Below are 18,046 nucleotides of genomic sequence, written 5' to 3'. Positions count from 1 at the left end.
TTCTCTGCCGGCGGACATACAGAGAAACCTGCGCAACACAGAAGCCCTACCACCTCGGCTCTATGGATTACCCAAGATCCATAAGAACAACGTGCCACTGAGACCGATCGTTAGCGCTCCTGGCTCACCAACGTATAAACTGGCAAAACACTTGGCCTCTCTGCTCCAGCCACACGTGGGAAGGACTCAGGACATTTCATTGAGAAGCTGAAGGAACTGAAACTTGCACCAAACGACATACTGGTCAGCTTTGATGTTGTTTCGTTATTTACGAAAGTGCCACTCAGTGACGCTCTGGAGCACATCGGTTCCATGTTCCCGCAAGACATCAAAAAGCTCTTCCATGCATGTCTCACCACGAGCTATTTCACGTGGAATGGAGATTTCTACGAACAGCTGGAAGGCGTCGCCATGGGTAGTCCTCTCAGTCCAGTGGTGGCCAACTTCTTCATGGAACAATTCGAAGCACAGGCACTGGACTCGGCGACTTGCAAACCTAAGGTGTGGTACAGGTACGTCGATGATACTTTCGTGGTGTGGAGCCATGGTGAAGAACAGATCGGTGACTTCCTAAGACACTTGAACAGCCTCCATGCCAACATAACATTTGCCATGGAAGTAGAAAAGGACAAGAAACTGCCATTTCTAGATGTGCTGGTCACAAGGGACGGCGAAAACCTGGGACACAGCGTGTATCGAAAACCGACACACACGGACCGATACCTGCACAAACTATCAAACCACCACCCGAGCCAGAAAAGAGGCATGATTAGTACGCTCGTAACGAGAGCAGGACGAATATGTGAGCCGCAACACCTCAAACGAGAAATGCAACACCTGGAAACTGTCCTGAGGAGCAATGGGTACTCCAAAAATTATATTAGAAGTGTAACAGAGCCAAACACTCGGCGAAGTAAGGAACCAGAAAAAGAAATGTCGGGTACGGCCTTTCTGCCATACATTCCCAGAGTGACGGACAGAATCGGCCGTATATTACGCAAACATGGCGTAAAGACGATTTTCAAACCGACAAGGAAGATCAAAGAGTGTCTTAAATCGGCGAAGGAGAAAAGAGACCCACTTGCAATGTCAGGAATATACCGTATACCATGCACATGCGGAAAAGTTTATGTCGGAATGACTGGACGATCCATCAACACCAGGATCAAAGAGCATAAGCGACATCGCAGGTTGGGGCAGGTGGAGAAATCGGCCGTGGCAGAGCACGCACTCAATGAGACCGACCACGTAATAAAATTCGCCGACACGGAAGTTCTGGCTGTAGAGAAGCACTATCACACGCGCTTGTTCAGAGAAGCTGTAGAAATACAAAAACACGCTAACAGTTTGAACAAGAAAGAGAAAAGCCTTAAGGTAAACGGATCCTGGCTTCCCGTACTGCAGCGAACGACCGTCGCAGGTAGCAAGAGGAGAACCGCACCGGAAATGACCGCGGAGAAGCCCTCGGACGTTGGCGCGCCAGGTACATATAGTCTGCGCCCGCGAGCTCGGCTCCAGTTCACCACCGGCAATGGAGGGTGAAGCTTTGACAATGCCAGCCATTCGTGCTGGCGAAACGTCAGAAAAACCATTAGATGAACGTCGGCCGAAGAACCCGAGACAGAAGCCAATAGGCAGTTTGTCAGTGTCAAAATTGTTCTGGAAATCCAGAAATACGGAATCGATCTGAAATCCCTTGTCAATAGCACTCAACACTTAATGTGAATAAGGAGCTAGTTGTGTTTCACAAGAACGATGTTTTCTAAACCCATGTTGATTGTGTGTCAATATACAGTTTTCTTCGAGATAATTCATAATGTTCGAACACAATATATGTTCCAGAATCCTGCTGCATATCGACGTTAATGATATGAGCATGTAATTACGTGGATTACTCCTAATACCTATCTTGAATATTGGTGTGACCTGTGTAACTTTCCAGTTTTTGAGTACGGATCTTTCGTCGAGCGAACGGTTTTATATGATTGTCAAGTATGCAGCTAATGCATCAGCATACTCTGAAAGGAACCTAATTGATATACAGTCGCCGGACGGTATGGCCGAGCGGTTCTAGGCGCTTCAGTCTGGAACCGCGCGACCTCTCCGGTCGCAGGTTCGAATCCTGCCTCGGGCATGGATGTGTGTGATGTCCTTAGGTTAGTTAGGTTTAAGTAGTTCTAGGTTCTAGGGGACTGATGACCTCAGATGTTAAGGCCCATAGTGCTCAGAGCCATTTGAACCATTTTTGGTATAGAGTCTGGACCAGAAGCCTTGCGTCTATTAAGTGATTTATGTTGCTTCGCTACTCCGAGAATATTTACTTCTACGTTACTCATGTTGGCAGCTGTTCTTTTTTCGAATTCTGGAATATTTATTTCGTCTTCTTTTGTGAAGGTATTTCGGAAGGCTGTCTTTGGTAACTCTGCTTTGGCAGCACTGTCTTCGATAGTATCTCCTTTGCTATCGCGCAGAGAAGGCATTGATTATTTCTTGCCGCTAACATACTTCACATACGACCAGATCTCTTTGGATTTTCTGCCAGGTTTAGAGACAAAGTTTCGTTGTGGAAACTGTTAGAAGCATCTCGCATTGAAGTCCGCGCTAAATTTCGAGCTTCTGTAAAAGATCGCCAATCTTTGGGATTATGAGTCTGTTTAAATTTGGCATGTTTGTTTAGTTGGTTCTGCAACAGTGTTCTGACCCGCTTTGTGTACCAAGAAGGATCAGCTCCGTCGTTTGTTAATTTATTTGGTATAAATATCTCCATTGCAGTCGATGCTACTTCTCTGAATTCAAGCCACATCTGGTCTACACTTATATCATTAATTTGGAAGGAGTGGAGATTGTCTCTCAGGAAGGCGTCAAGTGAATTTTTATCTGCTTTTTTGAATAGGTTTGGTTTCGTTTATTTTTGGAGGATTTGAGGGTTACAATATTCAATCCCGCCACGACAAGCCCTGTATCCGTTTTGATGCTCGTTATTAACTCAGCATTATTTGTTGCTAAGAGGTCAAGTGTGTTTTCACAGCAGTTTACTATTGCCGTGGGCTCCCGTGGAGATCCCGCTGACCGCCGCCTTCTGGGACGCCCTGCTTGCCGCCACGTGACGCGTCCGCCGCCGCCACAACCCCCCCTCCCCCCCCCCCCCCCATGTCGCAGTCGCCGATGCCCTCCCACATCCGAAAAGTGTTAAAGTGTTAAAAAAAAAGTGACAGTGAAAAGTGTTATAAGACGTAAAAGTTTCCCATATGGTGCCAGTGTAACCATAGCTTCGAGTATATTTTTTTTTTTTTCTACCTTCCACGTGTGCAATCGAGAGGTGTGCTCAACAGTGAGTACCTCGATATGATTATAGTTCTATCAATGCAACATTTCCTTCCACCATGAATAGTTTCCTTCCCTCCTTTCAGTCTTCTTTACTCTCGCTCACCACCTGTATCAAACCAGCTCTACGATTGCTCCGTCCACTGCTTCCTAGTGTATTGCTCTTCGCTCAATGTGACAAAATGGTTTTAATAATTCGCTATAATGATAATGTTCTTTTCCTTCTTAGTTTTTATTATGGTTCGTTTTTTTCTATGTTAAGATAGTTATTCATGAGTGTTCTCCTGTGGATACCACTTTGCTCACCAAATAACGGCTGACAGTTGATACATTCGTTAATATTTCTGTCAAGTTCATTTCATGTCTAGTGTATACTCCACTACGGTCTGGCTTTCAAGGCCCAACGTAAAATGCCTCCCATTTTTGTTTTCCAACAGTAGATTTCATAAGAAAATAGTAACAATACAACATTATTTTAAAATGGATAGAAACATCCACAACTCTCTCTCTCTCTCTCTCTCTCTCTCTCTCTATATATATATATATATATATATATATATATATATATATATATATATATATATATATATATATACCAACTAGTAATAATTCCTTAAAATAATTTTTTATTTATCAATTATTCTGAGTAACTAACTAGATCTTGCAATCAATGCTTTCTTCCAAATTCCTTCTGCCACATGTACAAATGTAGTGTACCAAGACTCAGAAAACGCTGAACAGAAATAATAAACAGCGTAAGAAACTAATAACCAATCAGTCTGACAGACACTTGAAAAATATAGAAGACCAATGAAATAAATTCCAGGGTAATAACAGAAAAATAAAAGCACAGAACGGATTATCTCATCGGAACAAGTAAACTGTTTTTGCAAAACGAAAATTGCTATTCTGTAAATAAAAGTTTATAAACGTTGAAAAAATGGCAGCACAACAGGCCGTATCACCAGACTGACGCACAAATTCGCGGTGAGGGGGCGTGGAGTAACCACGAGAGTGCCGCTGCTGTCATATGAAATCGCATCCCGGACCACTGGCCAACGTGTCTAGACTGCTGACAGGTTGGCTGCAGGCCCTCGACTGGGCTCCTCCTAACCAATACACCTCCATCACTCGCACACGTGCAGAACCAGATCTCATCAGAAAACACAACAGACCCCAGTTCTACCTTGCAGTGAGCTCTCGCTTGATACCACAGAAGTTACAAATGGCGTTTGTTTGGGGTCGCGGTACAGGGCATCTAGCTCTGAGCTGTCACTGTGGTGCCAACTGATGCAGGTGCTATACGATGAACCAGAGCCGTACGCCGAACACGAAGGTCTTCCGTCTCCGTAGTGCCACGTGGCCATCCGGAGACAGGTCTCCTTGTGACCGTACAATCCCTAGACCACGCCAGCAGCAACCACGTACAGTGGCTACATTCCTGCAATGTCTGCCTGCACTATCACAGGGGGAACGTCGAACATCCCTCTGCCCTATTACACGACCCCGTTCAAACTCAGTGAGCTGTTGAAAATGGCGTCGTTGTCGCCTTAAAGCCTTTCTTGACTAACATCAACTCACCAGGTCCAGCCTGAAAGGTAAGCAACGCTCACGACTGTCGCAGCATACAGTGGGCCGGGACACAGCTCTCATCTGATATACATCTACAGAAAGACAAGTTAAATGTTTATCTTTTTCTGTATTTTCCTCATAATATACTTATTACATAACGGGAGTGTTTTTCTGTTTAAGAGGCTTAATCTTGTATATAATGGCTAAATGTGGAGCTGAAAGGAACCTGACTGGTATACCATCTGGGCCGGAGACCTTCCGTTTATTAAGTGATTTAAGCTGCTTTGCTACACCGACGATATCTGCTTCTATGTTCCTCATCTTGGCAGTTGTTCTTGATTGGAATTCAGGAATATTTACTTCGTCTTCTTTGATGAAGGAATTTCGGAAAACCGTGTTTATAAACTCTGGCACTGTCATCAGTGACTTCACCGTTGCTATCGCGCAGTGAAGGTATTGATTGCGTCTTGCCTCTGGTGTACTTTATGTCTGACCAGAATCTCTTTGGGTTTTCTGCCGGATTCCGAGACAGAGTTTCGTTGTGGAAATTATTAAAAGTATCTTGCATTGAAGCACGCACTATATTTGAGATTTTCCAAAACTTTGCCAATCTTGAGGATTTTCCGTTCTTTTAAATTTGGTATGCTGTTTCGTTGCTTATGCAACAACGATGTGATTCGATTTGTGTACCACGGGGGATCATTAACATCACTTATTAATTTATGCGGTATATATCAATTGCCGTCGATACTATCCCTTTGAAATCATTCCACATCTTTTCTACGCTTACATGATCAGATCGGAAGGAGTGGGGGCTGTCTCATAAAATGGCGTTAAGAGCATTTTTATTAGCTTTTTTAAATAGATGTACTTTGCGTTTCCTTTTGATGGTTGTGGGTGTTACGGTATTCAGCCTAGAAGTACTAATCCCTGTATCCGTTATGATACTCCCTAGTTGTCCAGGATTATTTGTTGCTAAGAGGTCAAGTATGCTTTCGCAACCATTTACGCTTCGAGTGGACTCATGAACTAATTGTTCAAAATAATTTTCTGAGAAGGTATTCAGTACAATTTCGGCTGACGTATTATGCCTGCCGTCGGCTTTAAACATATAGTTTTTTCAGTATATCGAAGGTAGATTGAAGTCACCACCGACTATAATTGTATGAGTGGTGTACCTATTTGAAATGAGACTCAAGTTTTCTTTGAACTGTTCAGCAACTATAATCCTCTGAGTCGCGGGGGGGGGGGGGGGGGGGGGGGGGGCGGTAAAACGATCCAATTCATAGTTTAGTCCGATTGTGAAGTATAATCACTACCCATACTATTTCGCAGGAACTAGCTACTTCAATTTCACTACAAGGTAAACTACTTCTGACAGCAATAAATACTCCACCACCAACTGTATTTAAATCCTTTATGAACAGTTAGGTCGTTTGAAAAAAAAATCGGCTGAACTTCTTTCCGGCTTTAGCCAGCTTTTCGTACCTATAACTATATGAGCTTGAGTGCTTTCTGTTAGGGCTTGGAGCTCTGGTTCTTTCCCAACACAGCTACGACAACTGAAAACTACGATACCGATTGTTGCTACAACTACCTTACTGTGCTTTACCCGCCCCTCTTTTAGACGAACGCCCTTTCTGTGGTTTCCTGAGAACCTGTAACCTAAAAAACCGCCCAGTCCCTTCCACACAGCCCCCGCTACCCGTGTACCCGCTTCCTGTGTGTAATGGACTTGTATTAAGCGGAACCCGGAAACCCACCACCCGGTGGCGCAAGTCAGGCAATCCGCAGCCTACACGGTCGCAGAACAGCCTGAGCCTCTGACTCAGACCCTCCACTCGGCTCTGCACCAAAGGACCACAGTCGGTTCTGTCGACGAGGCTGCAGATGGTGAGCTCCGCCTCCAGCTCACAATCTCACAGTGCACGTCGGACTGAAGGAAAGCATCAAAGTAATTCAGAGGTGGGCTGCTAAATGCATTACGAGTAGGTTCGAACAAGATGTAAGTGTTTCGGAGATGCTTCGGATGCTCAAATGGAAATCTCTGGAGAGGAGACGTTCTTTCTGCGAAACACTATTGATCAAATTTAGAGAGCCGATATTTGAAGTTGGCTGCCGAACGATTCTAGTATCGCCAAACATACATTGCGCGTAAGGCTCACGAAGATAAGATATGAGAAATTAGGGCTCATACGGAGGCATGTAGATAAACGTTTCACCCTCGTTCTACACAGGGATGGAAATGACTAGTAGTGGTACAGGATACCCTCCGCCACGCAATGTACGGTGGCTCGCGGAAGATCTACGTAGATGTAGACGCGTCCTCACAGTAGCGCTACTGCACTCCGTCCACCATAAGAACAAACCAGATGTAAACAAACACAAACACAGTGACTGGTCAGAAGCCGCAGCGAACGTACGCTGATGTTGTTGCACTCTTGGAAGTAGGTCCTACTTATGTATTAGATACATTACAACGACGTTACGTAACATGAAATTTTAAGATATTCAAATGTTGTATTCAGTCCAGACTTTGGTTTGAAGCAGCTCTCCATGCTACTCTATCCTGTGCAAACTTCATCTCCCAGTACCCACTGCAACCTACATCCTTCTGAATCTCCTTAGTGTATTCGTCTCTTGGTCTCCCTCTACGATTTTTACCCTCCACGCTGCCCTCCAATACTACATTGGTGATCCCTAGATGCCTCAGAACTTGTCCCATCAACCGATCCCTTCTTCTAGCCAAGCTTTGCCACAAATTCCCCTTTTCCCGAATTCTGTCAGTACCTCCTCATTAGTTATGTGATCTACCCACATAATCTTCAGCATTCTTCTGTAGCACCACATTTCAAAGGCTTCTATTCTCTTCTTGGCTAAACTATTTAGCGTCCATGTTTCACTTCCATACATGGCTACACTCCATACAAATACTTTCAAAAAAGACTTCCTGTCACTTAAATCTCTACTCGATGTTAGTAAATTTCTCTTCTCCAGAAACGCTTTCCTTGCCATTGCCAGTCTACATTTTATATCCTCTCTACTTCGACCGTCATCAGTTATTTTGCTTCCCAAATAGCAAAACTCATCTACTACTTTCAGTGTCTCATTTCCTAATCTAATTCCCTCAGCATCACCCGATTTAATCCGACTACATTCCATTATCCGCGTTTTCCTTTTGTTGATGTTCATCTTGTATCCTCCTTTCAAGGCGCTGTCCATGCTGTTCAACTTCTCTTCCAGGTCCTTTGCTGTCTCTGACAGAATTACAATGTCATCGCCAAACCTCAAAGTTTTTATTTCTTCACTATGGATTTTAATTCCTACTCCAAAATTTTCTTTTGTTTCCTTTACTGCATGCTCAATATACAAACTGAATAACATTGGAGATACGCTACAACCATGCCTCACTCCTTTACCAACCACTGCTTCCTGTTCATGCCCCTCAATTCTTACAACTGACGTCTTGTTTTCGCACAAATTTTAAATAGCCTTTCGCTCCCTGTATTTCACTCCTGCCACTTGCAGAATTTGAAAGATAGAATTCCAATCAACATTGTCAAAAGCTTTCTCTAAGTCTACAAATGCTAGAAACGTAGGTTCGCCTTTCTTTAATCTTTCTTCTAAGATAAGTCGTAAGGTCAGTATTGCCTCACGTGTTCCAACATTTCTACGGAATCCAAACTCATCTTCGCCGAGGTCGGCTTCTACCAGTTTTCCCATTCGTCTGTAAATAATTCGTGTTAGTATTTTGCAGCTGTGACTTATTTTACTGATAGTTCGGTAATTTTCACATCTGTCAACACCTGCTTCCTTTGGGATTGGAATTATTATATTCTTCTTGAAGTCTGAGGGTATTTCGCCTGTCTCATACACCTTGCTCACCAGATGGTAGAGTTTTGTCAGAACTGGCTCTCCCAAGGCCGTCAGTAGTTCTAATGGAATGTTGTCAACTCCTGGGGCTTTGTTTCGACTTAGGTCTTTCAGTGTTCAGTGAAACTCTTCACGCAGTATCATATCTCCCATTTCATCTTCATCTAAGTCCTCTTCCATTTCCACAATATTGTCCTTAAGTACATCGCCCTTGTATAGGCCCTCTTTATACTCCTTGCACCTTCCTGCTTTCCCTTCTTTGCTTACAACTGGTTTGTCCAACTGAGCTCTTGATATTCAGACAAGTGGTTCTCTTTTGTCCAAATGTCTCTTTAATTTTCCTGTAGGCAGTATCTATCTTACCCCCAGTGATATACGCCTCTACATTCTTAAATTTGTCCCATAGCCATCCCTGCCTAGCCATTTTGCACTTCCTGTCGATATCATTTTTAGACGTTTGTATTCCTTTTTTGCCTGCATTATTTTCTGCATTTTTATATTTTCTCCGTACATCAACTAAATTCCGTATTTTTTTCTATTATCCAAGGATTTCTACTAACCCTCGTCTTTTTACCTACTTGATCCTGTGCTGCCTTCACTATTTCATCTCTCAAAGCCACCCATTCTTCTTCTACTGTAATTCTTTCCCCCGTTCTTGTCAATCGATCCCTAATGTTCTCTCTGAAACTCTCTACAACCTCTGGTTCTTTCAGTTTATCCAGGTCACGTCTCCTTAAAATCCCACTTTTTTACAGTTTCTTCAATTTTAATCTACAGTTCATAACCAATAGATTGTGGCCAGAGCCCACATCTGCCCCGAAACTGTTTTACAATTTAAAACCTGGTTCCTAAATCTCTGTCTTACCATTATACAACCTAAAACCTTCCACTGTCTCAAGCCTTCTTCCATGTATAGAACCTTATTTCATGATTCTTTTACCAAGGGTTAGCTATGATTAAATTACGCTCTGTGGAAAATTCTACCAGGCGGCTTCCTCTTTCATTTCTTACCCCCATTCCATATTCACCTACTGCTTTTTCTTCTCTTCCTTTTCCTACTATCGAATTCCAGTCCTCCATTATAGTTAAATTTTCATCTCCCATTACTATCTAATAATTTCTTTTATCTCATCATACATTTCTTCAATCTCACCGTCGTCTGCGGAGCTAGTTGGCATATAAACTAGTACTTCTGTGGTAGGTGTGAGCTTCGTGTCTATCTTGGCTACAATAATGCAAAAAAATGGCTCTGAGCACTATGGGACTCAACTGATGTTGTCATCAGTCCCCTAGAACTCAGAACTACTTAAACCTAACTAACCTAAGGACATCACACACATTTATGCCCGAGGCAGGATTCGAACCTGCGATCGTAGCAGTCGCACGGTTCCGACTGCGCGCCTAGAACCGCGAGACCACCGCGGCCGGCTACAATAATGCATTCACTATGCTGTTCGTAGTAGCTTACCAGCGTTCCTATTCTTTTATTCATTATTAAGCCTACTCCTGCATTACCCCTATTTGATTTTGTATTTATAACCCTGTATTCACCTGACCAGAAGTCTTGTTCCTCCTGCCACCGAATTACCCTATTCCCACTATATCTAACTTTAACCTATGCATTTCCCTTTTTAAACGACTTCCTCCTGAGTAGTCCCCGCCCGGAGATCCGAATGGGGGACTATTTTACCTCCGGAATATTTTATCCAAGAGGACGCCGTCATCATTTAACCATACAGTAAAACTGCATGCCCGCGGGAAAAATTACGGCCGTAGTTTCCCCTTGCTTTCAGCCGTTCGCAGTACCAGCACAGCAAGGCCGTTTTCGTTAGTGTTACAAGGCCAGATCAGTCAATCATCCAGACTGTTGCCCTTGCAACTACTGAAAAGACTGCTGCCCCTCTTCACGAACCACCTGGCCTCTCAACAGATACCCCTCCGTTGTGGTTGCACCTACGGTACGGCCATCTGTATCGCTGAGGCACGCAAACCTCCCCACCAACGGCAAGGTCCATGGTTCATACATTCAGATGTTCATAAATTCAAATGTATTAACAGCCATCGACTTATTTCTTAATCACGCTTTAGTTGTGTAGTTCTTTGTGAAAATGGTTTAGATTGCTTACTGTTCCGTAGTGAAGCACGAGGTGAGAACGACAGCATTTTATGCTTACCATCTGGTCAGGTAAACTGGAGTTTTGGCGAATATTATTTCATTCTCTTTAAAAATCTGAGGACGTTCGAAGCAATATTGTTTCTCTGCTCGTCTCTTTTTACGTCTGAACTGCAACTGCTCAAACCGTTGCAGGTTAGTTGGACCGCTGGCTGGCCAGTGGTATGAAAGTTTAACGCCTCTGTAAAACTGTTGTCCCGCGTTATCGATCCGTCTACGTGCGTGTAACACAGCATAAAACGTACGCACGCTAATGATTGTACTCGAGTGTACTGGCTTCCGCTCCACGTGAAACGAAATCCAGTGACTTCAAGCAAACGCAGAAGAATACATGGCGTAAAGTTTATATCAGGTTTATTCTTACTATGAACACAGCGTCACTCTTGCGCGACTGGCGTCGCACGCAACTGCGCTACCGGCAACTGCGCATGCGTGCGTTTGCGAATCCCGTTGGCAAAACTAAATATTCTCGGCTTGTTCCAACTTTGGCGACACTGTTTACATGCGAATTTAAGTTAGGTGTGTAGGCAGAGGGTAAACAAACTGAAATATTAAGTGAGGAACAGAGAAAATTGTTCACTTTTTAGGTATCAATGCTTCGCATAGGTATGTAGGATTTTAGTGACGTTGAGTACAAAAACAAGCAGTGACTTCTTGATGTGCGTGAGACTGTCACACGCGATTTGAACATGAATTCGTGAACAATGTCTGGGCAGCAGAGCAAAATCCATTCAATTTAAATTATAGGAGTACATACACAAATGAATTAAAAAAAAATAGTCAGGCAAAACATCTGGCTGTGGAACTGGCCACGTCTACAAGGCTAAAATCCCGTGGTTAGAGTTGGACGATTCTTTTTTAAAAAAAATAGTGATAGAAGAAAAGTCTACAGAAATCTGGAAAGGTGAACTCCTTATTCAATATTAATTTATTTAAAACGTCACAGCAGTGCTTCCCAGTCATAAACTATAGTACAATGCTTAAAATAACTTATAGTCTTCCAAAACCATGTCTTTCAGCATGGTCGGTGAACAACAGAGCTGACATCTTTTCTTTATACAGTCAAGAGACCAAACTCGTTTTTTTACTATCTTTTGTCTTGTGCAGCGATTTCATGCAAAGAACGTTATCTCCTCCACAACTCGTACTTCCATTTTACACGCGACTACGGCAATCATAAACGACGAAACTGAAGTGCAGGGCGGTGGCGCCGTGTCTACAAACATAGGAGAAACTACATACCAAAAAGTTTTGTATCACTTTGGTTCCGAGAGTTCCGGAACCTACACAGAAAATTGGAAGAGATCAACATAAACAACATTTCCGCCCTTTTTATTGCTCATGAAACCGACTCATTGCATGTTGCACCACCATACAGCGAGACCTTCAGAGGTGGTGGTGCAGATTGCTGTAAACACCGGTTCCTCTAATACACAGTAGCACGTCCTCTTGCACTGATGCATGCCTGTGTTCGTCGTGGCATAATATCCACAAGTTCCTCAAGGCACTGTTGGTCCACATGGTCCCACTCCTCAAAGGCGATTCGATGTACATCCCTCAGAGTGGTTGGTGGGTCACGTCGTCCATAAACAACCCTTTTCATTCTAGTCGAGCGATGTCGTTAACCTGAAGGAAGTCATTCACAAGATGAGCACGATGGAGGCGCGAATTGTCGTCCATGAAGACGAATGCTTCGACAATATTCTGCCGATATGGCTGCACTATCGGTCGGAGACTGGCATTCACGTATCGTAGAGCCGTTATGGCGCCTTCCATGAACAACAGTGGCGTGCGTCGGCTCCACATTATGCCACCTCAAAGCAGCAGGGAACATCCACCTTGCTGCTCTCGGTGGACAGTGTGTCTAAGGCGTTCAACCTGACCGGGTTGCCTTCAAACTCGTTTCCGACGACTGTCTGGTTGAATGCATATGCGACACTCATCGGTGAAGAGAACGTGATGCCAATCCTGAGTGATCCATTCAGCCCATCTGTACCGCGCTGTATGGTGTTGTGGTTGCAAAGATGGACCTCGCCATGGACATCGGGAGTGAAGTTGCGCATCATGCAGCCTATTGCGTACTGTTTGAGTCGTAACACGACGTCCTGTGGCTGCACGAATAGCGTTATTCAACATGGTGGCGTTGCTTTCAGGGTTCCTCCGAGCCATAATCCGTAGGTAGCGGTCATCCACTGCAGTAGTAGCCGTTGGGCGGCCTGAGCGAGGCATGTCATCGACAGTTCCTGTCTCTCTGTATCTCCTCCATGTCCGAACAACATCACTTTGGTTCACTCCGTGACGCGTGGACTCTTCCCTTGTTGAGAGCCCTTCCCAGAGCAAACTAACAATGCGGAAGCGATCGAACCGCTCTACTGACCAGCTAGGCACGGTTGAACTACAGTCAACACGAGCCGTGTACCTCCTTCTTGGTGGAATGACTGGAACTGATCGGCTGATCTAATAGGCGCTGCTCAGGCATGGTTGTTTACATCTTTAGGCGGGTTTAGTGACATCTCTGAACGGTCAAAGGACTGTGTCTGTGATACGGTATCCACAGTCAACGTTTAACCTCAGGAATTCTGGGAACCGGGGTGATGCAAAACTTTTTTTTATGTGTGCATTATAAGATGGATGTAACTTAGCTGAACCTGGCTCGAAACGTGGCGAGTACTGTACACTCCGTCCTTCTTTACTGGAATCACCAGACACGTTGTACGAACACACGAGAGGAGAGGAGAAACACCGTGGCACAAAAATGGAAGACGCTTTAACTTTGTGATGCCACTTTCCTTCTCTCAACAGCGATCAGCGTCAGAAGGGACCAGACCACCGCCTTAAAAACTAACAGGCCACAATTGACGTTTTGCATATTTATACGCGTGTATTAAGAAAATATGTGGTTTCAGTGATACACTGCACTAATGATCTCTCCAAAGCACGTTGTTCAGATTGTGGTTTAGTATGGTATAGTGGCAGGATGTACGACTTGGGTCTGTAAAGTTTTTGCCAGTGAGGTTATGACCACATAATGGTTAATTATGGTGAAAGTACATGTTTGTATTATGTGATGCATAGATAAAATTTGTATGTAAGGAAGCAAGTATTATGTAATTAATGAAAGATAGATTTGTGATTTCGCAGCAGCTCACTTTATTCTAAAAATGGTGAAAATTAATGCAGTACTTGCTGGATATTCAGATAATCTGATTCTAGTACACTTCACTGCTCTCTAGACACTTACCAAGTGGATTTGACAAAGGAAGTAACAGTATTCCTGATGGCAGTATTATTTCAGATTGAATGTTGCCTTTAATAAAGAAAATCAGTACTACATTGTCTTTTAGTGCGCTTCAAAACTTCAAAATTCGGTTTAAAAAAATTAAAAATTTCGTAGAACAGATATTTCACGTGCAAGAGTGAAAATATTAGATTTCAAATTAATATTTAGAACATTCAGAGGCGGGCTGCTACATTTGTTACTGGTAGGTTTGATCATCACGCGAGTGTTACGGAAATGCTTCACGAACTCGGGTGGGAGTCTCTAGAGGAAAGGAGGCGTTCTTTTCGTGAATCGTTACTGAGGAAATTCAGAGAACCAGCATTTGAGGCTGACTGCAGTAAAATTTTACTGCCGCCAACTTACATTTCGCGGAAAGACCACAAAGATAAGATAAGAGTGATTAGGGCTCGTACAGAGAGAGGCATAAAGGCAATCATTTTTCCCTCGTTCTGTTCGGAAGTGGAACAGGGAGAGAAGATGCTAGTTGTGGTACGAGGTACCCTCCACCACACACCGTATGGTGTATTGCGGCGTATGTATGTAGATGTAGATGTAGACATATGTAATTCTGTTTCTATGATGTGATTGCTATTCATTATATTTAGTATATGTGCCGGCATTTACAATAAGTGACAACTTTTTTTTTTTTAATCCTGGGGTAGAAATGTACCTATGGCACATATCAAGTTCGAGGCTGTTGTATCTCACCCTAAATATTTGAGGAACACTGTTTCATACATAATACTGGCTTCTGCAGTTATCTCTAGCAGCTACACGTAAGCTGGAAGGGGGGGAGGGAGGGAGGGAGGGGGGAAGTAGCCGCGTTCTCGCTGCCGCACTCTCCGACGTACGTCCTGCGCTGCCTACCAGGCTCTGCAACTCTCTAGGCGTGCTCTTACCACCTCTCACTGCAGGGTTTACCTATATACACTATGTGATCAAAAGTATCCAGACACCCGGCTGAAAACGACTTACAAGTTCGTGGGGCCCTCCGTAGGTAATGCTGCAATACAATATGGTGTTAGCCCACCCTTAAGCCTTGATGACAGCTTTCACTCTCGCACGCAGAAGTTCAATCAGGTGCTGGAAGGTTTCTTGGGGAATGCCAGCCCATTCTTCACGGAATGCTGTACTGAGGAGAGGTATCGATGTCGGTCGATGAGGCCTGGCTCGAAGTCGGCATTCAAAAACACCCCAAACGTGTTCTATACGATTCACGTCAGGACTCTATGCAGGCCACTCTATTACAGAGACGTTATTGTCGTGTAACCAATCCGCCACAGGCCGTGCAGTATGAACAGGTGCTCGATCGTGTTGAAAGATGCAGTCGCCATCCCCGAATTGCTCTTCAACAGTGGGGAGCAAGAAGGTGCTTAAAACATCAATGTAGGCCTGTGCTGTGATAGTGCCACGCAAAACAACAAGAGGTGCAAGCCCTCTCCGTGAAAAACACCACCGCCTCCGAATTTTACTGTTGGCACTACACATGCTGGCGGGCATTCGCCATACCCACAACCTGCCATCGGATCGCCACATTGTGTACCGTGCTTCCTCACTCCACACGTTTTTACACTGTTCAAGAGTCCAATGTTAACGCTCCTTACACCAAGCGAGGCGTCGTTTGGCATTTACCGGCGTGATTTGTGGCTTATGAACAGCCGGTCGACGTAAAATCCAAGTTTTCTCACCTCCCGTCTGTCATATACTTGCAGTGGATCCTGACGCAGTTTGGAACTCCTGTGTGATGGTCTTGATAGATGTCTGGCTATTACATATTACGACCTTCTCCAACTGTCGGCGGTCTCTGTCAGTCAACAGCTTTTGTGCTGTACGTGTCCCTTCACGTTTCCACTTCACTATCACATCGGAAACAGTGGACCTAGGAATGTTTAGGAGTGTGGAAATCTCGCGTACAGACGTATGACACCCAGTCAACTGACCATCCACTCTGCTCTCTCACGATGTCTAATGACTACTGAGGTCGCTGACATGGAGCACCTGGCAGTAGGTGGCAGTACAATGAACCTAATATGAAAAACGTATGGTTTTGGGTTTGTCCGCATACTTTTGATCACATAGTGTACCGTGAAAATTGTTTAACACGAAACTGATGGGGCTGAAAATATTTTTCCTTGTTAAAAGAAATTCATTTTCACTGTGCATGCAAAATAAATGCTCGACAGTATATTGGAAGCAATTTTCTGAAATACTATTTGCTGCTAAAATGTACACACGCAGTAGCTAGTATTATGCGAATATTATGCTAATATTACCGTGGCAGTCGGCCGCGACAGTAAAGAGACGAGAACTTTGAGTGATCGAGGGGAGACGAGTGCTGTGGGTTGCCATCCAACTTCCGCGTTCTCTGATTCCACGAAAGTACAACGGACATAACGGTCATAGAGATCCCTGATTCCTTTTCTTGTGATGAGTCTTATTAGAATCCCTTCATGCACCAAGATTAGTCTCTTCACTCATTTCAAAAGTAGAGAAAGAAACAATGAATCAAAATGCAAAGCAAGTTGGGGAACAGAAAGCACTTGGTAGTGGCTACAGCGCAATTGCCGCCCCTATGTGGCCGAGCGGTTCTAGGCGCTTCAGTCCGGAACCGTGCTGCTGCTGCGGTCGCAGGTTCGAATCCTGCCTCGGGCGTGGATGTGTATTACGTCCTTAGGTTACTTAGGTTTAAGTAGATCTAAGTCTAGGGGACTAATGAACTCAGATGTTAAGTCCCGTAATACTCAGAGCCATTTGAACAGCGCAATTGTTCGCTGCGGTTGGCAGTGGTAGTTCACGCCCGCCCCCCGCCGGTATGTTACGCAACCATAGTTCAAGACTCCCCCACCTAAAACCGTCAAGACGTAGTGTCTGCATAATACATGCCATTAGATACATTTGTTTACGCTTTGAATGTTTCCATTTTAAGCAAAATGATGAGTTGTATTCGCATAGTTTTCTCGGCCATTAGACACGTAAACTGCGTTTCGACACATCCAGAACCGAATTTGAAAACTGACTGACTAGAATAATGAAATTTGCTGACACTGGCAGCGCCTGAACCTGCCCAAAAGCCGCAGTGTTTCTTCTGCTTCGTCTAACAAATAAACAAAAATAAGAACAAAACTTCTGAGAGTTGATGCAACTGCGTAAAATATGTACTGAATACTTAACTGTACTGAGAAGCGGATTATTGTCATGTCACACCATATTGTTTCGCGCTAAAGAAAAACTGAGTATGTCATTACGCCGGGTCCATAGTATTATTTCACGTCAACGGATTATTTAGATTAAGCGTTCTCGCGTTACACGATTGTCACTGCACTAACATCAAAACGTGATGACTTGGAGTGCGATAAAACTGCCAACATGATGCCTACAGTGCAATTATAATTCACAAAAAGGGGTTCGTTTATTTGGCTGCAATAAATCGACACTAATTTGAGAACAGCTACAAGACAAACAGATACCATAATCGATAACCGATTTAGGGAAAACATAAAACAAAACGTGGTGTGGAAAACATTTACAAGATATTCCTTCATTCATTTTCTCTGATACTGGAGTTGCTACGCAGAAGAAGAGCATGAACATTGTCCGGGTCCAAAAGTTCATTTGCCCGTTTTCATTCCTGTCATAACCTACATTTTCGACCAATTTAGAATTCTGGTTTGACTACATATCTAATTCATCTGTGGGAGTCAGATTGCCATCATTATTCGCCCACAAACCAAACTTCTGTACTTTTGTTCTTGGTGTAAAACAGACTTTTAAAATACTGTTTGGCAAACCAACAGAGTGTAAAAGTACTACTGAAGGGAAAAAAA

Source organism: Schistocerca americana, chromosome 9 (genome assembly GCF_021461395.2).
Source record: "Schistocerca americana isolate TAMUIC-IGC-003095 chromosome 9, iqSchAmer2.1, whole genome shotgun sequence".
Lineage (NCBI taxonomy): Eukaryota > Metazoa > Arthropoda > Insecta > Orthoptera > Acrididae > Schistocerca > Schistocerca americana.
This window is presented reverse-complemented; position numbering follows the sequence as displayed.